This window comes from Pinus tabuliformis, chromosome X, assembly GCF_031772625.1.
Source record: "Pinus tabuliformis cultivar Carrire ecotype Pingquan chromosome X, CPIR1, whole genome shotgun sequence".
NCBI classification, from domain to species: Eukaryota; Viridiplantae; Streptophyta; class Pinopsida; order Pinales; family Pinaceae; genus Pinus; species Pinus tabuliformis.
In genome coordinates, this window is record NC_142308.1 from 420,650,736 (window position 1) to 420,677,626 (window position 26,891).

Below are 26,891 nucleotides of genomic sequence, written 5' to 3' on the forward strand. Positions count from 1 at the left end.
ATTACAACAATAATTGTTGTTACAAGTGATAATTTTGATTTCTCATTCTAACAAATCTTCAAAGTTTCAAATTTAATTTTTCATAAAAACAATTCTTCAACTTTGCAAACTCACAATTCTTCACCTTTCCAAACTCATTTGAATTTGTTATAAAATCTATATATATATATATATATATATAATTTTTATTATATTTTACATTTCTAATACTGTATATAACTCATTTGAATTTGTTATAAAATCTATATATATATATATATTATTTTTATTGTATTTTATAATACTACAATAATACAATAATAATTGTTACATGTGATAATTTTGATTCCTCATTATAACAAATTTTAAAAATTTCACAATTTCAAATTTAATTTTTCAAAAAACAATTCTTCAACTTTCCAAACTCATTTGAATTTGTTATAATATCAACCATTCAAAATTCCAAAATTGTCAATATAAATTCTCCATAACAATTAGAAAAGTCTAAATTTTTAAAATTATAACACAGATTGTTTCAAAATTCTGCTTCAAGCCCTTTTATGTATTGAATGCATAGAACACCATTCCAAAATTAATTTTTCATAAAAACACATTTTCAACTTTCCACAAATCCAATTTGTTTCATTATGACAATATCACTATTAGTCATTTTTGGGATTCAACTGCGTTAAGTAAGTCATTCAAACGTATGACCATTTCCATGAGAGGTAGTCATAACTGACTAATTTCTCATGATTTTTGAATAGTTCACTTAGCACTCATTGCATCGGGTGATGCTCACAGGGGTGAAGAAGTGGGATTGAAACTAGTGAAATGTGGAGAACGAATCACATAGCATCAATCATCACTTCCGGGGCTTGCACCCGGTAACCAGGACTTCCCAGGAGGTCACCCATCCCAGAACTCCTCTGGCTCAAGCGCGCTTAACTGTGGAGTTTTCCCCACAATCAAGCCCACTTAGCTTGCTACCCCATTTGCAAAACCTTAGCAAGTATTGTGCCTCATGAACCATTCAAGTAGAGATCCCTTGACTCTTTTTGAATTTAAGTATGGGGGATTTACGCAGTGCATTATATTAGTCATTTTTGGGATTCAACTGCGTTAAGTAAGTCATTCAAACGTATGACCATTTCCATGAGAGGTAGTCATAACTGACTAATTTCTCATGATTTTTGAATAGTTCACTTAGCACTCATTGCATCGGGTGATGCTCACAGGGGTGAAGAAGTGGGATTGAAACTAGTGAAATGTGGAGAACGAATCACATAGCATCAATCATCACTTCCGGGGCTTGCACCCGGTAACCAGGACTTCCCAGGAGGTCACCCATCCCAGAACTCCTCTGGCTCAAGCGCGCTTAACTGTGGAGTTTTCCCCACAATCAAGCCCACTTAGCTTGCTACCCCATTTGCAAAACCTTAGCAAGTATTGTGCCTCATGAACCATTCAAGTAGAGATCCCTTGACTCTTTTTGAATTTAAGCAAGCTAAGTGGGCTTGATTGTGGGGAAAACTCCACAGTTAAGCGCGCTTGAGCCAGAGGAGTTCTGGGATGGGTGACCTCCTGGGAAGTCCTGGTTACCGGGTGCAAGCCCCGGAAGTGATGATTGATGCTATGTGATTCGTTCTCCACATTTCACTAGTTTCAATCCCACTTCTTCACCCCTGTGAGCATCACCCGATGCAATGAGTGCTAAGTGAACTATTCAAAAATCATGAGAAATTAGTCAGTTATGACTACCTCTCATGGAAATGGTCATACGTTTGAATGACTTACTTAACGCAGTTGAATCCCAAAAATGACTAATATAATGCACTGCGTAAATCCCCCATACTTAAATATCACTATTATTGAAAATTCTAAAATTCCAGTATGAAGTCTCCATTACAATGACAAATCTTCAAAATTCTTATTTTCCACACTTCTTCTTCAATTGCCAGTCAGATTAATGTTGCATCTCAGACTCTCTCCTTTCATCATATAATCAAATGACTTATTGATATCGGCAAATGAAACCTCGTGTAATAAATTTCTCCAGTTCAAGCTTCTGCAAAATATAAACCAGGAAAGGAACTCAGGTTAAAAAAACTTATTAAATGAAGATTCACAGAGTAGAGCTATCTACTAGGAAAGAAATCAGCAGGCATGGTCTGAGAGAGCCATTTCTATCAGAAAATCTAAGCAAATAAATTAATCATCAATGACTTAAATTTTCCATCTTATAAGTGTCATAAATAGATGACAGGAGCCTTACCTTGTCCATATACAATTCTACAAGCCCTGGCAGATCAGAACGGGGCTTATAGTACCCATAGAAAGTTCCTTTCAATGTCCTCTCGAGTCTCAGTGAGAAAATTCAAGGGACTGGTTTGAAAGACTTCGTCTGAATGAAGGACACCCCAACCCTGAACAAACAGATACCCATTTGATCAGCATATGCATTTGCATGTAGCTGCTAAAGCTGAGCGTATATTTACAATTTCAGAAGGGAAGGAAAGGCAAAGTAAATACGTCATGGCAGGATTCCAAGGCTTGAATCATGGCCTTAACATTCGCTGTGCACTCGATACTGTAGTCCACCCCTCCATCAGTTTTCTCAGCAATAACCTATAAAAGAATTTAATCAGCAGTTCTTGCAAGGCAAGGTAAAACTGTATTCAGCTTTAAAAAGTTAATTAATATAAACTAAGCGACCTCTTGAATAGGCTTGTCGTAGTCCAGTGAGTTTATAAATTCCGTTACACCAAAGAGTTTTGCCGTAAAAGGATCAACAAAAATTAGAAAGGAAAGGAAATTCTTCAGTCAAACATATACACACTGATTCACAAATGATGGAAATGGACAATTTAACATATATACATTGATTAACAGATGAAGGAAATGGGCAATTTTCAACCTTTTTCAAATCTGTCACTGTTTAACCCAAATAAGCTCCTGCAATTCTTGCCCCTTCAGCAGCCTGCATAGATTAACCCAAATAAGATGTGTAATAGAAAACTAAAGAGTAAACTCATGATATTGGTCCCAAAATATTCAGGAACGGTGCTGGACTGTTAAATAATCATTATAATCCACTGATGACTGTAAAATTAAGTGTATTGACATGAACATGAAGAGAGAACACTTGTCTTCACTACTTACACCAAGTCCAACAGCGCCTAAGCCAAATGCTGCTACTGTTGAACCCTTCTTGGGTTTGGCTACATTCAAAGCCGCACCCATCCCTGAATCCACAGCAAAACGAATTTTGAATGAGATTTCTAATCTAGAAAACAATCATGGGTTTCACAATCATCAACCAATTACATTTAGAAGTTCGCAGGAAGTAATTTACCTGTTGAGGCACCACAACTCAGAACACAGACTTTTGTCAAGAGGGGCCTCCGGATTAATTTTGGCAACACAACCGACATGAGCAACAGTGTACTCGCTGAAAGTCGACTTACCAAGGAAGTGGTAAATCCGTTTCCCATCTTTTGAAAACCTTGTTTTTCCATCACTTATCATAACCCCTCTCTCTGTACTGACCCTTAGCAGATCACACATGTTGCTCTCCTCTGACTTGCAGTGTCTGCACTCTCCACATTCTCCAGTAAATACAGGAAGCACAGTGTCACCCTCCTTGAGGTCAGTCACCCCTTCTCCAAACACTCTCAACAATACTGTGTCAACCAACCTATAGTTAGTGCGCAATAAATCACAAAGTTTCTGTCCCTTTTTTCCCTTGTGAAATTCTGCATGCCTACTAGTATGACTAATTAATTTTATTGAATAATAAACAAAGTGCATACCCAGATGCTATTAGTTTGACAACGAATTAGTAGTAACTTTGGGTAAAATGTAACTAGACAGTTTTTACAGTTTTATACTGAAATATTAGTTATGTAACGACGGTCGATGATATAAAAGAAACAAATGCCCATGAAATGTAATGTGCGGAGATTCATTGTTGAATAACAAATTCCAATGCAGTTTTTTATTCAGTTTCGTGTCTTGGTCATTCTTTTGTGGTTTCTTTGTTGTTTCTTCTCCTATTTTTTCTCCCATTCTACCAACAAGTGGTATCAGAGCACCGAGGGCGGTGAGCCTGGGCGTTGAAGAAAAGCATCTGTGCGTTGAAGGCGTGAGTCCAAGTTTTTTTTTTTGCTGTGTGAAGACCAGCGAGGCGTGAAAGGGCGGCTGTGCGTTGAATGCGTGAAGAGCCAGATTGCTACTTATTAAAAAGGGCCGAGCTGTATCTGCGTGAGGAGGAGCCGAGTCTGGCAGAAGTGAATTTGCACCTGCGTAATTCACCTGCGGTGGATCAGAGCGTGCAGCACGCAGATTGCTGTTCTTTCCTCTCTGCGGTGACAGCGTGATGAAGAGCCGGTTCAGTGGAGGAAGTTGCTGAAACCCTGCGTGAAGAGCCAGACTGCCCTGCGTGAAGGAGCCGAAGTTGCTGCCTCCATGAAAGAGCCTATCCCTGCGTCCCTGCGTGAAGTGTCAGATTGCTGCCCGGAGTGAGAACCTGCAGTGCGAGTTGAGATTGCCAGATTGAGCCAGAAGAGCCGGTTCAGTGGAGGAAGTTGCTGAAATCCTGCGTGAAGAGCAAGACTGCCCTGCGTGAAGGAGCCGAAGTTGCTGCCAAATCCGGGTATTTTTTTAATTTAAAGAATTTTTTGTTTAAAGGGGTGAATGTGAGAAAGTCAGAAAAAAAAGGAGACAATTTTTTTTTAAGGAAAGGAGAAAAGAAGTTTTTCTTAAAAAAGGGTTTTTCTTTGAATTTAAAAAAAAAAATAGAGGTTTTTCCCTAAAAAAATTATTCAGCAATTGAAGTAGGGAGAGTTAAAACTTGGAAATCCTTTGTTGGCATTGGATATTTTTTTGGAAGAAGAAAATTGAAATATTTTTTTTAAAACCCTAGACTGAAGATTGAAAGTCTTAGAAAATGGCCAAGATGTCGAATGCAAAATTCGAGGTGGAGAAATTCACCGGAAAAAGCAATTTTTCTCTTTGGAAACTGAAGGTTAAGGATTTGCTTGTGCAATAAGGGTTGCACAAGGCATTGGATGGGGTAACTAAGAAACCTGCAACCATGACTACTTCAGACTGGGAGGACTTGGATGCCCGAGCTCTCAGTACCATCCGGTTATGCCTAGCGGATGAAGTTCTCTTCAACATTGTTGAAGAGACTACGACATTAGGATTGTGGGAAAAACTTGAAAACCTCTATATGACAAAATCATTAACTAATAGAATCTATCTGAAACGACAGTTATACAGTCTTCGAATGAAAGAAGGTTGAAGCGTCGCAGAACATTTGAATGTTTTTAATACACTAATTTGTCAATTAACAGATATGGAAGTCAAAATACAGGAAGAAGATAAAGCCATAACCTTACTGTGTTCTTTGCCTGAATCATGGGATCACTTTATAACTTCAATTAGTTTCAGCTCTGCTGATTCTTTGAAGTTTGAATCAGTCGTGGGAGCTCTTCTGTCTGAAGAAGTACGAAGGAAATTCAGCACTGAAACAGCTGCATCAGAAGCCATGGTCGCTAGAGGACGCTTAAAGGAAAGAGGAGAAAAACCAAGGGGGTCTTCCAGGTCGAAATCGAAGGGCAAGAAGTGTAAGGCAAAATGTTGGAACTGCGGTAAAGTTGGACACTTGAAGAAGGACTATTGGAAATGGAAGGAATCTGAAAACCCGAAGAACGAAGCGAATTAGGTCGATTCAGGTGTTAGTGTCAGTCTTTCCAGCCTTCCTACAGTGATCAAATACGCTCTTACAAAGTGATCTCAGAGTGTCAAGGTCAAATTTTGTCATTTCAGTGAGTCTTCAAGCAAAATTTGGTCACTAGGCATTAGGTCTAGGGTTTGCCCAAATGTCAGTCCATGTCATCATTCAGCTGAGCCTATCATCATTCAGAGGGTTGTCATTATCATGTCAGTGTCAAATGAGTCTTTTTACAACTTGTTCATGCTTCAGTTGCTCCTAGGCAAGGTCATTTCCCTCTCCTAGGGTTTTGATGGCAATTTTTCTTGGGCGGCCAAATCACTGGCAAAACTTGTTTCCTGATGTTCATACACCTTCCCCTATCCTTAATGTACCTTATCAAACACTTCCCAACACTCAGATCCCCCAAATTCCTCATTTTTGCACAAACCCTAGTTTCTAGCTACAACTTGGCAATTTTCTAGGTTGGGCCTGTGTTTCGCCCTTTTGGACCCCTTCCTCTCACTCAATCTCCGAGATTCCACTTTCCCCTACTTCCTAACAGCCCTCCCTACTTCCACAAATTTCCCCAAGAATTTAGAAGCCCCCTATCCCCTTCATTCCGCTTCATTTCGACCAAATTCCTCGTTCCACACATCGGGGCAAGTTTCACTAAAATGATGGTTCTGAGCAATCAAAGATGAATTTTACAAAACTGAGAGAGGTTTTTGTCCAAAACATGCCAAGGAAGAGAAACCTCCTTCACTTTTTTCACAGGTGTCATGGTTTGAGAGAAATGTCAAGAATACCGTTGCCTTAGGAGAATCAAAAGCACCTCTGAAGTGACCTTGGGAAAATCAAGTTTTCTCCTAGCTTGGTTAACCAAATAACCTGTTAGATGGGTAAAATGATAACTAGACACAAATATCTTTCCAATGAGCTATCATGAGCTCAATTTGGGGTTGAGGAAGGTATTCAAAAGTTGACTGCAACAGCACTCTTCCTTGAGGCAGCCTCATTGGGCACTTTTTGACCAGTCTTGGGAGATTTGATTTTTGAGGGGTCAAATCAACTCCAAATTGAAAAATTCCACTTGGGTTGGAAAGTAGACTCAAATACCTTTCCAACGAGCTATCCTGCGCCCGATTCCGACACCAGGAAGGCCCTCAAACAAGGCTGTGAACGTGCGCGACCTGTTGGGAGGTGCGCGACCAGTCAGAGGCTCTCCTGTAGTGTTAAATTACAAAGTGCGCGACCTGTTGGGAGGTGCGCGACCAGTTGAGCTGTAAGTGCCAAATTCACCTCCAACTCACTCAAATCTCCTTCAAACTTGCAAATTGGGTTGAGGTAGGCTCTCTACAAATTGTTTTGTTGGTTGATGGTGGTTGTGGATCCTCATGCTTGTGATTATACCTCCAAGAATGTAAGGAAAGAAGACATTGGTAGCTGTTTGTAAATGTAGGCAGAATGCTAGGGTTTGATGTTTGTTTCAAGGTTTTCATGGTCCCATTTGATGCCCTCCCTTGTTCCCCTTTTTCTTCACAAAAGTCATGCTATGTCTCTACTTTTATTATTTGCAAAGAAGTCTAAATTTCCCCATCCCCTAATATCTAAACCCTACCCCTCCCTCAAACATATTACAAAACCCTAATACTCCCATTGAGATATAAAAATACACACAGCAAAAATAAACAAAATGTGGCTGTGTATATAAACAAAAGCAAAGAAAATATTGCTATGTATATGTGATAAAAGGAATGTTGCTGTGTGTCCCAAAAAAAACAACCAACTCTGTTTTCCCTTTTCCCTTCTATCCCCTAATTCCCTTGTTGAAATAAAATCTTTTTTTCCTTTTGACAAAATGTAAATGAATCCCTTGTTCCCCTTAGCATAAAATGTACATGAATCCCTTGAAAAACAGAGGACTGCCTTATGATGTACATTGAAAGGCGAAACCTGTGAGCAAAGTGATGACCATTCATCTTCTACAGAGGTTGAGGTACAGAGGATGAAAAGGAGCTTGATGAGCTGTGGAGGATTCGAAGTGACCGAGTCATCAACCGTAGGAGGCCCGGTGACCCATTGCCGGCTGACCAAGAGTCTTTGCTCATTCAGGAGAATGCTCGCTTGGAGAGGCTGTTGGAGAAGGCCAACCAGGACAAGAGGCTGCTAAGGAACATGAAAAACCACTACTGGGCGAGGATGCATGTTTGCAAGGCAAAGATGAAGATATTCCAGAGGAGGTTGTCCGAGGCCCGCAAGAGAAAGAAAAAGACTAATCCACTCCGTATCTTGGCCGAGGCCTCTCTCACTCACCATGATACTCATTAGCATCTTCCTAGCAGCTGGCACAAGAAATTTTGAGAGTTTTGAAGCATTTTTGGCATTTGTGGGAATTTTACAGGTTTTGGCCATTTGACTCGTCTCACCCCGCGCGCGACCAGTCATGGGGGCAACTCAGAACGGGGAAAAATTTGCATTTTTGGAATTGTCATGCAAAAATACACTTGCCTATGGATGGGTTTCAGATTTTATGGAGATTTGGGTTTCCAAAAGCTCAAAATACATGCAAATTTTGACTTTCTGCCCCTATTTTGAGTTGCAGAAAGCTGTCTTGGGAGAAATGACTTTTGAGGGGTCAAATCAACTCCAAATTCAAAAATTCTGGTGGGGTTGGAAAGTAGACTCGCAGACCTTTCCAACGAGCTATCTTTCACCTGATTTGGACACCGGGAAGGCCCTCAAACAGAGCTGTGAATGTGCGCGACCAGTCAAAGTGATGTGCGCGACCAGTCAGGAAATTTTGCCTGTTTTGACCAGTTCGGCCAGAAAAACACTGTTTTCACTTGGTTTAATGTTTTGGGCATGTAAATGATGGATTTTTGTGTAATTTTCATGGCACTTAGATACTTTTACTCTCCCTCATCACTTCTAGAAGATTCTTTGATGTAAATGGTAAATATTTAATGCATGGATAGGTTTCCTAAGTTTTAGAGGCAAGTTGTTTTGACTGCCTATTATCTAGTGCTTAGTTTAGAATTAGTTGAAACAGCTCCTAGGAAGCTGAGCTCGACCCCTAGAGGTGGGGAAAGGAGTTAGATCATCTATATTATGCCTTCTCTTGCTCATTTTCATGGTTGGACTCTTGAGGGAGAAGCTTCTATTGTATATTTTACTTGTATCTCTGCAATTTGAGGAAAAGGAAGACCAGGGTTTTGCAGACATCATTGGGATTCTTGTGGACTCTTGTGTTGATGGTGTGTTCTCTTATTGTAATTGTAAGTGTGTTTATGTGTCCCATCTCTTTCTTTACTGCAGCTTATTAAACAAATGAAGTGATAAAGTTTGAATTCATGCTTGCCATGCTCAGCTTTCAAATTTGTTTAATGTTTATGTTTTCCACTGTCTAGAGAGGATTCAAAGTCATTTGTTTGCCCTCTTTAGCTTCTCTTTTTCTTCCTTGGTCAATCTCAGCTAAAGGCATCAACACAAACTCCTACCTTGCCCCAAAGACCCACCTGCAAAACCTGAGCTCAATCCCCGCACCCTGAATTGCACTCCCTCCAATTGCCACCAAAAACCCCAAAAACTTTAAATCAACCCTCCTTATCAGTTTACTAGCTTAATATCAGTGTTACCTTTGATTGGTCAGCTCATCCTATTGAAAAATCCACCGAGTTTGACCAGAGAGAGCCTTCTCATACCCCGTAGGGCTAGCTACGAGGTGAAATGGTTTGATGTTGTCTTGAAGGTTTACCTTCCTCAGCCTAGGGTGAAATCTCAAGCGCTAACATAGTGGCGACCATACTGGGGAGAACAAACTTGTTTGTGGATTGACGTGTTATTTCGTAAGTCTTAGACGGAGCCTGAAGTTACGCCAGGTAGCCTTCGAAAACGCTCTTGTTTTACATCAGCGTTAGTAGATAAACGCTGCTTCAGTCAATCTCCGTGAGCTTGTGAACGTAGCGCTTCATTGACACTTTACCCCAGTACATGTATCAAGTTCAGATCTGATTGTTGATGGTGAACAACGATCAGACACTTGACAGGTTGAAATCATTCAATTGGCGACTCTAAATCAGTTTCGAGACCAGATCCAAAGACTCCACTGGAGAATGATCCCGACCGGCAGAAACATGAAAGGACAACATGGACAGATCAGGTATTCAAGTTGGAATTTTATCCAAGACATTTTGTTCTTTGTCATAAATTATTTCTTCTCTTTTCCCAAGAATGTCAAGACTGTTTTGCAAAGCATATTGTATTTGAGAAGAGATCCTCGGCCTGCAGTTGATTCTTTCCCTTCGAAGATTGTGAATACCAAAGATTTGCATGCCTTTGAGCTTAATCAAGATCCTTTTTCTGAATTTTGTGATGAACCTATACCTGCTGTACATACCCCTATACCTTGTAAACTTCCAGATCGGTATAAACCTCTTGTTTTACCTCCTGTTCTTCATGCTTTCCCCAAAAATTATGATCTATACTTGCCGAGGTTTGATGGTGAAAGTAAGGATGTCAACGTTGAGCAACATGTGCAGAATTTTGAGTTATTTCTTGACCTTTTTGAAGTCGATGATGAAGATGTTAGTATGAAGCTTTTTGCTCTTTCTTTGCAAGCCAAAGTGAAGAGTTGGTTCAAATCCCTGCCTGATGCAAGCATCTCAGATTTCCAGCAGTTTGTCAAAGTTTTTCTCGACAGGTGGATGATCGGGCAGAACCTTTTCTTGATTGTAGAAGAGTATAACCAGCTGAAAAGATTGCCAGGTGAGACAGTACAACAGTTTTCGGCCAGATTTAATCAAGTTTATTATTCGATGCCAGTTGATATAAGACCTTCTCCTAGATCTTCTCTCTTGCACTATCCGGGTGCTTTTGATCCGGAGATGGAGTTTCAGCTGAGAGAAAAGAATATTGCAACACTTCACGAGATGCAGAACAATGCAGTAGATGTAGAGGCTCATTTGCTGATCCGAAGGGCAAGAATGAAGGAAGAAGAGATGAAAAACATAGATCCGGCCGAATCAACATCTTTAGAGGTGAAACTTGACATTTTGGTAAGTACAGTGGAAAAGATGATGGACAAGATCAACGCAAGGAATGATTATGATGTTCAAACTCATGGCTCGCTGATTGAAGAAGAACAAGTTGCTGACCCAAAACATTTTGTTTCTGATCCCAGTTGTCATAGTGATTGTTTTATAGATCATTGTGAAGAAGAGAGATCTGTTGATATGACCTGCATGCTTGATGATGTGTTTTATAGTGATGATTTGCCTCGTTTTGATCAGTATGATGATGATTATGTTCTCCAAACAGAAGCTAATCTTGCAGACAAATCAGCAGCTCGTTTGTGGGAGGAAGAAGTTCATTTTCAGCAGTTCACATACAATGATCAACCATCATATATCAGCTATGACAGTGATGAGGAAAGTGTAGCAAAGCTTGAAGTAAGTGAAGGATCTTTGCCTTTTTGTTTTGATTCATGTCAGTTCATCAGAGACAACTTCCATGCAATCACAAATCCGTTGTTGACTAGTCTTGATTTGGATCCTCTTGAGCGCGATGAAAACTTTGTTCAAGACTTCTCATATTCAGATTTGCAACCCCCGAAAGCCATTGATTGTCAAATTGCAGCTGATTTAATGATTCAAGGCGACTCCGTACCATTCTGTTTTGAATCATTTCAGTTTTTGAAGGGTCGATTGCATAGTACATCTTCAAATGAAAAGCCTATAACAAATCAACAATCACTCAGTTTTAATGTTGAGGATGAAGGTCAGATTATAGATGAAGTTGTGGAAGATGAAATACATGATGTGATGATGAAGGAAGATTCTATACCCTTTTGTTTCGAAGCATTTCAGTTTATAAGGCAGAATTTTTGTAAAATCTCTCAAGAACAAGATGAGCAGCATGTAGGCAATCATGTAATCACAATGGAACCAATAGAAATGGGATTGCAGCAGTCTTTTCAAATTTTTCATGATCCAATAGCTGATGTTTTGGATGAGGTTTGCAGTCAAAGTCTTTCTCCATTTAATATGTGTGAGCTTGAAAAATGTGCTGATATGAACTTGATCCGACAGCCGGTTTCTTTGTCATTTTCAGCAGACGTCTCGTCACAAGGCTGAGATCAAAATTTGCATGCATGGTATGAGGAAAAGAGGAGTAATCCATTGGATGAGCTAAGTTCCAGTGTGCTTGCATTTCAAGATCCTTATGCAGTGTTTTTGGAGGCGGATAGAGAGTTCATATCATTCAACGGATCTGTTTCTAAGTTCCCATCAGAGTTTCCTTTCAGTAGTTCTCTCTTGTTGTTCATAAGTGAGCACTTGTGGAGAATTCGAACAGCAGATCGGATACTTGCTTGGTTACATTGGTTGTTTCATTTCACTTGACCAGGTGATGTATGAAACTGTTAGAGTAGGTTGTGATGAATAAGCTCCCCTTTGAGCATCATTTTCAGTTTGTCGGTTGTGTTTAAGTATCGAGTCAGTTTTTAGTTGAGTGAGAGTCAATTTGTGTTGTTAAGTCCTCTGTTTTCAGTCATGCATTTCAGCTTGAGTTTTTGACTCCATTGCCCAATGATTGTAAGGCACTGGTCTGCTCTCCCAGAGGTCTAAGGTTCTTGGCACCTCCAAGGAGCTACCATCCCCATTGGAGCCAATGTTAGTGTTAGTCTTTCCAGCCTTCCTACAGTGATCAAATACGCTCTTACAAAGTGATCTCAGAGTGTCAAGGTCAAATTTTGTCATTTCAGTGAGTCTTCAAGCAAAATTTGGTCACTAGGCATTAGGTCTAGGGTTTGCCCAAATGTCAGTCCATGTCATCATTCAGCTGAGCCTATCATCATTCAGAGGGTTGTCATTATCATGTCAGTGTCAAATGAGTCTTTTTACAACTTGTTCATGCTTCAGTTGCTCCTAGGCAAGGTCATTTCCCTCTCCTAGGGTTTTGATGGCAATTTCTCTTGGGCGGCCAAATCACTGGCAAAACTTGTTTCCTGATGTTCATACACCTTCCCCTATCCTTAATGTACCTTATCAAACACTTCCCAACACTCAGATCCCCCAAATTCCTCATTTTTGCACAAACCCTAGTTTCTAGCTACAACTTGGCAATTTTCTAGGTTGGGCCTGTGTTTCGCCCTTTTGGACCCCTTCCTCTCACTAAATCTCCGAGATTCCACTTTTCCCTACTTCCTAACAGCCCTCCCTACTTCCACAAATTTCCCGAAGAATTTAGAAGCCCCCTATCCCCTTCATTCCGCTTCATTTCGACCAAATTCCTCGTTCCACACATCGGGGCAAGTTTCACTAAAATGATGGTTCTGAGCAATCAAAGATGAATTTTGCAAAACTGAGAGAGATTTTTGTCCAAAACATGCCAAGGAAGAGAAACCTCCTTCACTTTTTGCACAGGTGTCATGGTTTGAGAGAAATGTCAAGAATACCGTTGCCTCAGGAGAATCAAAAGCACCTCTGAAGTGACCTTGGGAAAATCAAGTTTTCTCCTAGCTTGGTTAACCAAATGACTTGCTCGATGGGTAAAATGATAACTAGACACAAAGAGCTTTCCAATGAGCTATCATGAACTCAATTTGGGGTTGAGGAAGGTATTCAAAAGTTGACTGCAACAGCACTCTTCCTTGAGGCAGCCTCATTGGGCACTTTTTGACCAGTCTTGGGAGATTTGATTTTTTATGGGTCACATCAACTCCTAATTGAAAAATTCCACTTGGGTTGGAAATTAGACTCAAAGACCTTTTCAACGAGCTATCCTGCGCCCGATTCCGACACCGGGAAGGCCCTCAAACAAGGATGTGAACGTGCGCGACCTGTTGGGAGGTGCGCGACCAGTCAGAGGCTCTCCTGTAGTGTTAAATTACAACGTGCGCGACCTGTTGGGAGGTGCACGACCAGTTGAGCTGTAAGTGCCAAATTCACCTCCAACTCACTCAAATCTCCTTCAAACTTGCAAATTGGGTTGAGGTAGGCTCTCTACAAATTGTTTTGTTGGTTGATGGTGGTTGTGGATCCTCATGCTTGTGATTATACCTCCAAGAATGTAAGGAAAGAAGACATTGGTAGCTGTTTGTAAATGTAGGCAGAATGCTAGGGTTTGATGTTTGTTTCAAGGTTTTCATGGTCCCATTTGATGCCCTCCCTTGTTCCCCTTTTTCTTCACAAAAGTCATGCTATGTCTCTACTTTTATTATTTGCAAAGAAGTCTAAATTTCCCCATCCCCTAATATCTAAACCCTACCCCTCCCTCAAACATATTACAAAACCCTAATACTCCCATTGAGATATAAAAATACACACAGCAAAAATAAACAAAATGTGGCTGTGTATATAAACAAAAGCAAAGAAAATATTGCTATGTATATGTGATAAAAGGAATGTTGCTGTGTGTCCCAAAAAAAACAACCAACTCTATTTTCCCTTTTCCCTTCTATCCCCTAATTCCCTTGTTGAAATAAAATCCTTTTTTCCTTTTGACAAAATGTAAATGAATCCCTTGTTCCCCTTAGCATAAAATGTACATGAATCCCTTGAAAAACAGAGGACTGCCTTATGATGTACATTGAAAGGCGAAACCTGTGAGCAAAGTGATGACCATTCATCTTCTACAGAGGTTGAGGTACAGAGGATGAAAAGGAGCTTGATGAGCTGTGGAGGATTCGAAGTGACCGAGTCATCAACCGTAGGAGGCCCGGTGACCCATTGCCGGCTGACCAAGAGTCTTTGCTCATTCAGGAGAATGCTCGCTTGGAGAGGCTGTTGGAGAAGGCCAACCAGGACAAGAGGCTGCTAAGGAACATGAAAAACCACTACTGGGCGAGGATGCATGTTTGCAAGGCAAAGATGAAGATATTCCAGAGGAGGTTGTCCGAGGTCCGCAGGAGAAAGAAAAAGACTAATCCACTCCGTATCTTGGCCGAGGCCTCTCTCACTCACCATGATACTCATTAGCATCTTCCTAGCAGCTGGCACAAGAAATTTTGAGAGTTTTGAAGCATTTTTGGCATTTGTGGGAATTTTACAGGTTTTGGCCATTTGACTCGTCTCACCCCGCCCGCGACCAGTCATGGGGACAACTCAGAACGGGGAAAACTTTGCATTTTTGGAATTGTCATGCGAAAATACACTTGCCTATGGATGGGTTTCAGATTTTATGGAGATTTAGGTTTCCAAAAACTCAAAATACATGCAAATTTTGACTTTCTGCCCCTATTTTGAGTTGCAGAAAGCTGTCTTGGGAGAAATGACTTTTGAGGGGCCAAATCAACTCTAAATTCAAAAATTCTGGTGGGGTTGGAAAGTAGACTCGCAGGCCTTTCCAACGAGCTATCTTGCACCTGATTTGGACACCGGGAAGGCCCTCAGACAGAGCTGTGAATGTGCGCGACCAGTCAGGAAATTTTGCCTGTTTTGACCAGTTCGGCCAGAAAAACACTATTTTCACTTGGTTTAATGTTTTGGGCATGTAAATGATGGATTTTTGTGTAATTTTCATGGCACTTAGATACTTTTACTCTCCCTCATCACTTCTAGAAGATTCTTTGATGTAAATGGTAAATATTTAATGCATGGATAGGTTTCCTAAGTTTTAGAGGCAAGTTGTTTTGACTGCCTATTATCTAGTGCTCAGTTTAGAATTAGTTGAAACAGCTCCTAGGAAGCTGAGCTCGACCCCTAGAGGTGGGGAAAGGAGTTAGATCATCTATATTATGCCTTCTCTTGCTCATTTTCATGGTTGGACTCTTGAGGGAGAAGCTTCTATTGTATATTTTACTTGTATCTCTGCAATTTGAGGAAAAGGAAGACCAGGGTTTTGCAGACATCATTGGGATTCTTGTGGACTCTTGTGTTGATGGTGTGTTCTCTTATTGTAATTGTAAGTGTGTTTATGTGTCCCATCTCTTTCTTTACTGTAGCTTATTAAACAAATGAAGTGATAAAGTTTGAATTCATGCTTGCCATGCTCAGCTTTCAAATTTGTTTAATGTTTATGTTTTCCACTGTCTAGAGAGGATTCAAAGTCATTTGTTTGCCCTCTTTAGCTTCTCTTTTTTCTTCCTTGGTCATCCATCTCAGCTAAAGACATCAGCACAAACTCCTACCTTGCCCCAAAGACCTACCTGCAAAACCTGAGCTCAATCCCCGCACCCTGAATTGCACTCCCTCCAATTGCCACCAAAAACCCCCAAAAACTTTAAATCAACCCTCCTTATCAGTTTACTAGCCTAATATCAGTGTTACCTTTGATTGGTCAGCTCATCCTATTGAAAAATCCACCGAGTTTGACCAGAGAGAGCCTTCTCATACCCCGTAGGGCTAGCTACGAGGTGAAATGGTTTGATGTTGTCTTGAAGGTTTACCTTCCTCAGCCTAGGGTGAAATCTCAAGCGCTAACATCAGGTATGATAGACGAAGTTTTATCTGCTGAAGAATTATGTATGATAGATGAAACTTCACCTGAATGTAATGTCTCTCAGAGTTTTGATAGCTGGCTGTTAGACTCTGGTGCTTTGCATCACATGTGCCCACATAGAAATTGGTTTACCTCGTATGAAAATGTAAACGATAGTTCTGTGTTTATGGGTAACAATGTGTCATGTCAAAGTGTTGGGATGGGAGATATCAGAATTAAGATGTATGATAACACAGTTAGGACATTAACTAGTGTTAGACATGTACCTGATTTGAAGAAAAATTTAATCTCTTTGGGAGTGTTGGATTCAGATGGTTATAAGTTTACAGGTCAGGATGGCGTCTTGAAAGTTTTTAAAGGAGCCCTTGTGGTTATGAAGGCAGAAAAGGTCGGAAATCTTTACAGGTTAAAAGGAAGTACTCAGGTCAGTGAAGCAGCGGTTGCGTCAGAAAAGGAAGAAGCAAGTACTCGTCTGTGGCATCAGCGATTGGGTCATATGAGCGAGAAAGGTCTTCATATACTGATGAAACGCAAATCTCTTCCCGGTCTGAAATCTTTGAGTTTAGATTTCTGTAAAAATTGTGTATGGAAAACAGTGTAAACAGAGATTTAAAGTTGGAAATCATAATAGTAAAGATGTTTTAGACTACATTCATTCTGATCTGTGGGGGCCTTCCCCTGTTGTGTCATATGGAGGTGCATTGTATTTTTTAACGTTCATTGATGATTACTCCCGTAGAGTTTGGTTCTATATGCTAAAAAGGAAAGTTGATGTATTAAATGTCTTTAAACAATTTAAAGTAATGGTAGAGAAAAGAACAGGCAAATCTATTAAATGTCTAGGAACTGACAATGGTGGTGAGTTCACTTCTGTTGAATTTGAACAATACTGTAAGGATGAGGGCATTGTTAGACACAAAACCGCTGTTTATACTCCTCAGCAAAATGGTGTTGCTGAGTGTATAAATCAGACTCTTATGGAAAGAGCCAGAAGCATGATCAGCAATGCTAACTTGCAAAAGGAGTTGTGGGCAGAAGCAATATCTACTGCTTGTTATTTAGTTAACAGATCACCTTCAGTAACAATTGATTGTAAAATTCCTGAAGAAGTTTGGACAGGTCAGTCTTGTGACTATTCACATTTGAGGATATTTGGCTGTGATGCTTATTCTCTTATTCCGAAAAATCAGCGTTCAAAATTAGATCCAAAGTCGAAATGTTATGTCTTTGTTGGGTATGACTATGCAGTGAAAGGATATAGGTTGTGGGATCCTACATTGCAGAAGATAGTCATTAATAGAGATGTAACATTTGATGAATCCTCTTTGTTAAAATCAAATGTTGAAAGAATTGAACAGGAACAGGTATCGTCGAGTCAACGAGTTCAGTTGGAGGCTAGAGACTTCTGAAGAAAAAGGTGTTGAAGACACAAAGGAAGCCATTGAAGCTTCTGAACCAGTGCAAGTTTCTGAACCAGTTCAGCAACCAGTCGCTCTGAGAAGGTCTACAAGGGAAAGGAAAACTCCCAAAAGGTATGAAGATTCTGCTTCATCTTTTGCTTTGATTACTGAAGATGGGGAACCTTCTTGTTATCAAGAAGCAGTAGATGATACAGATAGCAAGAAATGCAAAATGGCTATGGAAGAAGAAATAGACTCCTTAGCCAAGAACAATACCTGGGATCTTGTAGAGCTTCCTGAAGGGAGAAGTGTTGTTGGATGTAAATGGGTCTTCAAGCTGAAACGGAAAGTTGATGGTAGTATTGAAAGGTATAAGGCGCGACTGGTAGCGAAAGGGTATTCTCAGGTTGAAGGTATAGACTTTCATGAGATTTTTTCTCCAGTTGTAAAACTTGTTTCTATACGTACTGTGTTGGCACTAACTGCGTTGCTTAATCTTGAGTTAAAACAGTTAGATGTTAAAACAACTTTTCTACATGGTGATTTGAACGAAGAGATATATATGGAACAACCAGAAGGTTTTGTACGAGGTCGTAGCAGAAGATTAGTATGCAAGCTCAGAAAATCATTGTATGGTCTGAGGCAGTCTCCCAGACAATGGTACAAGAAGTTTGATTCCTTCATGGTGAGCCAGAACTTTATAAGAAGTGAGTATGATCATTGTGTGTACTTCAAAAGTTTCAATGGCATATTCATTATCTTAGCTTTGTATGTTGACGATATGCTTATTGCAAGCAAAAGCATGGAAGAGATCCACAGGTTAAAGGCTCAACTCTCTAGGACGTTTGATATGAAGGATCTTGGAGCAGCAAAACATATCTTGGGCATGGAGATACACAGAGACAGGAAAAATGGTAAGCTTTGGTTGTCACAACAGAAGTATGTGGAGAAGGTACTTGAAAAGTTCTCTATGAATAATGTGAAACCTGTGAATGTTCCTTTAGCTTCCCATTTTAAGCTTTCTTCGGTTTTGAGTCCTAGAGCTGATGAAGAAAAGCAGTATATGTCTCATGTACCATATGCAAACGCTGTAGGCAACTTAATGTATGCGATGGTATCTACACGACCTGACATTTCACATGCAGTTGGAGTTGTCAGCAGGTTCATGGCAAATCCAGGTAAAGAACATTGGCAAGCAGTGAAATGGGTGCTTCGATATCTAAGAGGCACAAGTGACCATTGCATCGTCTTTAACGGTGGAGCAATTAGTTGGATGTCAAAGCTTCAAGAAACAGTTGCATTGTCCACTGCCAAAGCTGAATATATAGCTGCTTCAGATGCCAGTAAAGAAGCAATCTGGTTAAAGGGTCTGCTCGATGAGATTGGAAGGACGCAAGAGAAAGTGAATGTACTTTGTGACATTCAAAGCGCTATTCACTTGGCTACAAATCCTGCTTATCACAGCAGAACCAAGCACATTGATGTAAGGTATCATTTTCTGAGACATGTGATCGATGGCGAAAAAGTAGCTCTTCAAAAGGTCCATACGCGAGAGAATTGTGCAGATATGTTCACAAAGCCAGTTACAATAGAGAAGCTGCGGTGGTGTTTAGCTTCTCTTGGCTTGCAGAAAAGATGATGAATGGGCATGGGCAAGAAATTAGGAAAATTGTTGTCAAGGTGGAGTTTGTTAGTTTGACAACGAATTAGTAGTAACTTTGGGTAAAATGTAACTAGACAGTTTTTACAGTTTTATACTGAAATATTAGTTATGTAACGACGGTCGATGATATAAAAGAAACAAATGCCCATGAAATGTAGTGTGCGGAAATTCATTGTTGAATAACAAATTCAAATTCAGTTTTTTATTCAGTTTCGTGTCTTGGTCATTCTTTTGTGGTTTCTTTGTTGTTTTTTCTCCTATTTTTTTCTCCCATTCTACCAACATATGCTTCATGTCCCAAAATGCAGGGAAAGAGAGGAGTTTGGCCCTGCAACCAAAGCAGTGTGAGTATCAGTCATTTAATTTCACTCTTAAGAATATGTAATAATCAATCTTTATAGTGATCTAATTGTATAAAGACAAGCTAATGCATCATACAGTGCAGGGGTATGTCACATATCCAGACTTTAATTTGTATTGATGTTTAATAAGTTTAGTTCTAATAATAAAGCATACCTTTGCTTCCCAGAAAAAAAACTCTGTATGACACAAGGCAATATAATGAATTTTGATTCTCTCTTCCTTTGCCTGTGGGGAAGCCACCTCCACTTCTTCAATATTCAGAGGCTCTCCTGCTACCCATGCAACAGCAGCTGCAAAAAAAGTACAAATATCAAAATACATCAGATTTCAAATAACACAGATATAGTGTGCATAAATCCATCTTAACCTTGAAAATCAATTTTTCCCTGAAATGATATACATGAAAGAAATAGAATGTGACCACGACTCCTTGCACTGAACTGAAGTAGTTACCTTTGCATTTGATAACCTGGCCTGCAGTAGAGCTCGCCATTTTCCTTTATGTGCAAACGGTATTTTCTCACAATAAGTGATAATAACCTGGCCTGGTAGTATTATTCTGAACAAGCAAAGCCTTCCCTCTTGCGTTGCTGCTGAAGGCAGATATGGTTCCTGAATTTATATCCCACTTCCCTAGAAACACTGATAATCGAATGCGGTGAAGGCGTTGCGAAACCAGGCATGCCATATTGGTCGGGATAAACCTCTATGTCATTTGTTTGAATTAATGAGGGCATAGTTATCTGAGATATTTATGGAGTCCATGGCTTTACTTATCAGCCATATCTATGAAATCCGAGTCTGCGTTTGCGTTTTTCCAATTAACTGCTCTACACTCCATACTTCTCCGGAAAAGCTTATGCGACGATAAAGGTCCACTTTTAACCTTTGGTGGTTTCAGGTTTTTCGGGGCAATTCGTAATGCCTTAGTCGGTCGAACTCTTATATGCTTGGATTTTCCATTCAGTTATATCTTTTAACTTATAAGTTTGAACTACGTTTTAAATGGCCCAAAAAAATATAATTTCATTAATAAAAATGGGATAGCTCAATTTCAATTAAAATACAACTTATCATTGATTTTATCAAAATTTTACAAATTTATTATTTTTTTTCAAATTTAAATATAATAACTAAAAAATAAAATTAAATTTATGAAATTCTGATAACTCTAAAAATAAAAGTTTTTTAAAAATATATTATTATTTATAAAAGTTTATTTTATAGATATTTTTGTATAATTTGGATTAAGACAGCATAGATTTATTTTAATAGGGATTTATCAAGTTTGTTTAAGAGGAATTAAATTTATTTTCATTTTAAAAGAAATTTACATCTTGGTAAGATTTAAGATGGATCTATACTAATTTAATTATTAATTATAATTAATTATAAATATAATTATTTATTTTTATCAAGTCACAATGTTAAAGATTACAACATCTCTATTATATGGGATCAAATGTTTACATAGGAATTATTTTTAATTATGAACCTTAAATATAAAGAATTTTTTAATAAAAAGTGAATTGGGTGAGAAGAAATCTTGGATAAAATATAATAGCTTCGGGTGGGGGGAAATACTAATTAAAATGTAATATTATTACATTTTACTTAATATTTGGGATCACACTTCAACATAAATATTACAATTTAGTCAATATTTCCCCTCACTCCTAATTTTATAGTTGAGTTTGTTTACTTTTAAACTTCAAATATAAAGAAAAATTGCAATAAGAAGTGGACGAGTTGAGAGCAAATATTGGGTAAAATTTAATATTATAATATTATATTTTAACCAATATAACTTAGTAAAAAGTGAACGGAGTTTGGCAAAAATATTAGATAAAATGCAATAATTACATTTTTCCTAATATCACATCAAACTAAGATTGATTTAGTCTAGTTTAATTTCCTCATGAAATAGGTTATATTCCACATGAATAACATGGGTCACCACCATGGATTCTTAAAACCATGGGTCATTTTTATTTTTTTATTTTTTAACTTTTATAGGGTTATTTTTATTTTATTTTTACCTTGTTAAAATGTTTACATTACATTATGTTACTTTATATATTTCTAGCATAATATCTGCATTAGATCTCAACTCAATGAAGAAATTACATATATCCCTCATACTAATTTTTTTTTTTTTTTTTTTTCACCATATAAAGTCTAATGTAAATTAAAGATGAAAAGTGAAGTATTTTATTTATGGCAGATATTTATTTTTAAAGTAACATTATTATTTTATTTTTTAAGTAACTTTACACACACCATCTCTCTCACACACATATATATATAAAATTAATGTAGCGTTATGTGAGAACATCTCCCTCATGTACTTTTTTATTTTTTAACTTTTATAGGGTTATTTTTATTTTATTTTTACCTTGTTAAAATGTTTACATTACATTATGTTACTTTATATATTTCTAGCATAATATATGCATTAGATCTCAACTCAATGAAGAAATTACATATATCCCTCATACTAAAAAGGTTTTTTTTAACTTTATCTCACCATATAAAGTCTAATGTAAATTAAAGAGGAAAAGTGAAGTATTTTATTTATGACAAATATTGATTTTTAAAGTAACATTATTATTTTATTTTTTAAGTAACTTTCCACACACCATCTCTCTCACACACATATATATAAAAAATTAATGTAGCGTTATGTGAGAACATCTCCCTCATGTACTAGGTTGTAGATAAAATCATAATTTTGTTAATAAAATTATAATTAATATAATTTTTTGTTTATATCAAATTTATGTGGAAGTATATCTCCTTATCTTATTGTGTAATGGATTAAATCAAACTTTTGTTAATAAAATTATGATTAATGTCTTAATGTGTAATGGATTAAATCACAATTTTGTTAATAAAATTATGATTAATGATATATTAAAGAGAGTTTATAATCACTAAAATTCGAATATGGTAAAGTTGTATAATTGTATTGTAAATAGCTTACAATTTAATGCAATTGTAAAAGGTTTAATTTTAATAATAAAATTGTATAGATTATTAAATTTTATTATTATGAGGGTTCGCAAGAGTGGGAGGGGTTATCCTTTGCTCCAATGGAAAATTTAAGATACAATATACTTGGGATTGGGAGCAACCAACAATCAAGTGGAATTCCTCGCTCTTTGGAAAGGTTTAAATCTAGCCATTGAAAAGAAGTTTAAGAGAATTTTGATATTTGGTGATTAATTGATAGTCATCTGACGAGCATGGGAGACCAAACATCAACATAAATGGTGTGTCGATCTTTCTTCAACTTCAGAAGTTTGAGCAAGTTGAACTCTATCATGTATTAAGGAATTTAAACTCATTGGTGGATGCTTTAGCAAATAAGGGAACAAGATTGAATCAAGGGATCATAGAGCTGAATAATGAATGTCAAATAAATTCCCCATTGCCATGATGTTTCAAAATAGAAAAGAGGGAATGTTAAATTTCATTTATGGAAAATTAAAAATGAGGAAAGTTGAGAATTATGAGGAGCAATTAATTAGATGGAAAATTAATGTCTCAGATGTGATGGCTTATAAGGTTTGGCGAGCGTCATTTATTGGCAGACTGTTTGTCTCCCCTGATGTACTCATGTTGAGCTAACATGCACACTTGGCATGTGGAGTTATATACATCATGTCAAGCTAACACTCACACCTGGCATGTGGAGTCCTCCTTCCACTGCCTTGTGTTCTCGCTAACCTGTTGATCCAGTTTTATGAAGGAACGAAATGAAATATAGATACAAACATAAGCACAAAGATGCAGCAAAAATAAATCTTGATTTCATTAATATCAAAGAACTAAAAGATGCTTACATACAAAATGGAAATAAACTAGCTCAGGTGATGGTACCTTATGCCTGAAAAGAGATGTGGCAGCTACATGCCTTTGAATTGTGTTTCAATGAGGCTCAAGTGCCTTTTTTATTATTGAACAACAAAGAGAAACCCTAAACAACCAAAACCCTAACCCTAGGAGATGGAACACCAAGAGTTTGTGGGCCCCGTTGTGGTTAATTGGACATCAACTTCCCGGGGTCGTAACATGGTCATATGATCTCTGTTTGGTGTGTATGATACCTTATTAGAAAGGTCTCTCCATGTACTACAATATTTGCAGTAGGCCCCTACCTATGGTTACAAATATGCTATGGACCTCAAAAAAGCGTCGTTTAGAGGGTCAAAACAACTTTGGAAGTTCAAGACACGAAAAACTGCTAAAAATAGTAAATTTTGCTATAATCAAGGAAGCTGATGAAACCAATTGGACGTATAGGTGGAATAGGCGGGTGGCCACCAATATCCACCTGAATCATCTATGTTGGGTTTCAATTTGTTAGTTGGCAGAGAAGGTTGCATTCATTTCGCCTCATGCTAAAGCCTTTATCCCTCCTTCTCCATATCAATTTGTTGCTTCAACAAGGATTTCAAAGCCATATTGGCATGGAAATCCTAGCCTTTCATTCAATGGAGAGAGGGAAGAAATGAAAAATTCATGATGGCATTCGCAGTCCCAACACAAGGCCTTCTCAAGAATACAATCGATGGTGTAGTATATATATCATTCTTTGGGTCCTAAACTTCACAAAATATAGATTCATAAATGTAGCAATTATTAAAGCCAACATCTGCACCCTGGTGTTGACGTTGTACAATTTCGACATGGAGAATGTGGGCTCCCCTTCCTGCGGCACAACATCCATTGATGTTAATGAAATTCTAGACAAACTCCTCGAGGCTATGGAAAACATTGAGCTCACCTTCAAGCAGTGTCAACATGTTGGATAAATGGCTCACAAATCCCTTCAGTTGTTAACCAACTCTAAACTCGAGTTGATGCAGATTAAAATTGATCATTTGCGGAGTCAATTTAGGACCAAGATGGCAGTTATTCACTGAAAAATGGCAAAGATGGAGGACCTATTCATTATAGGATTACAAATAACTCCTGCAGAGGTTGAATCTGATGAAGATGCAACTCGAAAAAGAGAGAAGATGGTTCAAGCTCCATAGCAACAAAAGTGATCTATGAGCTCCATTCCCGAATATGTGCTTGATTTGAAGGCTTATTTTTGGATAGTTTTTCTCTAAGTTTTGGTTTCTAATGTTATGCAAAGTATGTGTGTATCTAGGAATCTACTACAAAGTCTATAATATGCATCTATTTAGAATTATATGCAGAAAATGCCTTAAGCATGATAGCCTACATTTGTACTAGACATGTAAAAGCAGAATTATGGTGGAAATAGATGAATTATGTAAGGGTTTTGGATTGAAATGTAGATTTTGTTTATAATATAAATATTTTAATTGTCCCTTTCAAAAAAAAATTGTGTAATAATTTTAATTATTTGACTCAACATGGGCTTAGCTCAAGTAGTAGGGATGGTGATTTGCCATCAAATCCACTCAGGTTCAAGTCCCTATAGACATGGACCATCATTGTAAGGCCAGAAGGATAGGCGTCTCGTTGGAGTCTGGGATCTCAATTCCAGTTCTAGTGGTCTCCATACTTCTTGGTCCCAGGTTGAATTATGAATTCTTGATATATGTGGCTTGTGGGTTGTTGCATATATCTGGGGAGGTTGCTAGTCCTTATCAAAATTTTCCTTTAAAAAATAATTTTAAATATTTGAATTTAAATTTTAAAATATAATCATAATTTTCATTTATGTAAAAGAATTTGAAAATTATTTATTTATCGTGTTATCAATTTATTTTAATTTTTTAAAATCTTGAAATTTATATGATGATGATGTTAATAGTGTTCATCACAATTCAAATTGATTTCTTCACTTTAAAAATCATAAGAAATTAGTTGGCTTACTTTTAAATTTTGTTTTTGTGTTTAAAGATATTTAAGAGAAACATTCCTAAATCACTATAATTTTGATGAGTTAAAAGGTTAAGAAGTCCATATTGTAACAATTATTTTGAAATTGAGATACATTATAAGTGTATGTAAGACATTCTAAAAGAATGTGCTTTTAACCTTCTTAAAGTCATAGAGAGACAAATTCTTTCAATCCAAGGTGTTCTAGGAATTACCCAAAGCACTATTTCATTAGGAAGCTTGAGAGAGTTTATTTTTGTTTTTCAACAAATTTTTTTTTACACTAATTAAAAAAAAGAGATACTTTTGGTTGTCTAGACTTGGTTCACCTTATACTAGCTTATTTTTCTCTTATCTTCTAATTCTTTATTGCACCACAATTTCTTTTTAAATAATATGATTATCTTATTTCACTAATTTAGCCAAGAGCACATTTTATTCTAGTCTTAATTAAATTCTAGGTGGTTTTGACTAGAATTTGAAGCAACCTTAAGAAGCCTTTTGTTTTCAATGTTGTTTATCTTGTTTATGTAACATTTAAGTACCTAATCATAGTCATTCTCTCAATGGATGAAAGACTTTTTTCTATGAGGAGGATATGATAGAATGCATTGCCTTGAATTTCAAGATTATGAGCTAAAAAACATTTGGATTTGCTCTATCTTCTACATGTTTCTCTAGAGATGTTGTAGCTTCAAACTTAACACCTATTAACATGAATGAAGATAGTCTCAAAGAAGAGTTTCTTCTTACCCCAAAGCCAAAGGTCTTATTTACAACTAGTTTTGAGTTCATGATAAGCTTTCGAGCCTCCATTTATCATTTTATCAATATTATAGTTCTAATTAAGCTTGTGATGAGGGTTAATTATGAGATATTTGTATGGAATCATTTCTTGAAATTTTTGTTGTCTTACACCATTCAAGATCCATATTAACTACGAATCTACCAAGCGCTAAGAGGGATCAAATCTTTTGAGGTGCAAACCTCTTTTAGAGTGAAAAGAGATATGATCCCTCTTAGCACTTGGTAGATCCGGAGTTAAGATAGATATAAGTTGGTCTTCCCCACTTTATATAGACTATATTTTATATAAATCCCATAAGTCAATACATTTTTTTATTTATTTTAACATATAGTAATTTTTATTTTTACTTCTTTTGTTTGTGTTACAAAACATGACAAGACATTCTAACCTCTCTTCCACACTAAATTGCAAAAGTTCTCTCACCACATTAAACTTAATAGGAATAATAATTTGGAATTTGATTATTATAATAATTGTTTTATGGTTACAAATTCATGGATACGGTTATGATAATTTATTTGAATGGTTTTCAATGTGGATTTGTTTTTATACGTGGATGGGAGAGACAAACGGTTCACGTATTGGCCACGAAGGTGGAAGCCGAAAGATGAGGCATTTTGCGTCGTATGACGTGGCAGATAACACTTCGTTTTAGTCAAA

The 26,891-nt window shown here is 37.5% G+C and overlaps 1 pseudogene; it reads right to left on the reverse strand.

The window, feature by feature from the left end:
• Positions 1 to 1,929: 1,929 nt before the first annotated feature.
• Positions 1,930 to 20,054, reverse strand: LOC149140361 (alcohol dehydrogenase 1-like; annotated as a pseudogene).
• Between the last annotated feature and the right edge of the window lie 6,837 nt (positions 20,055 to 26,891).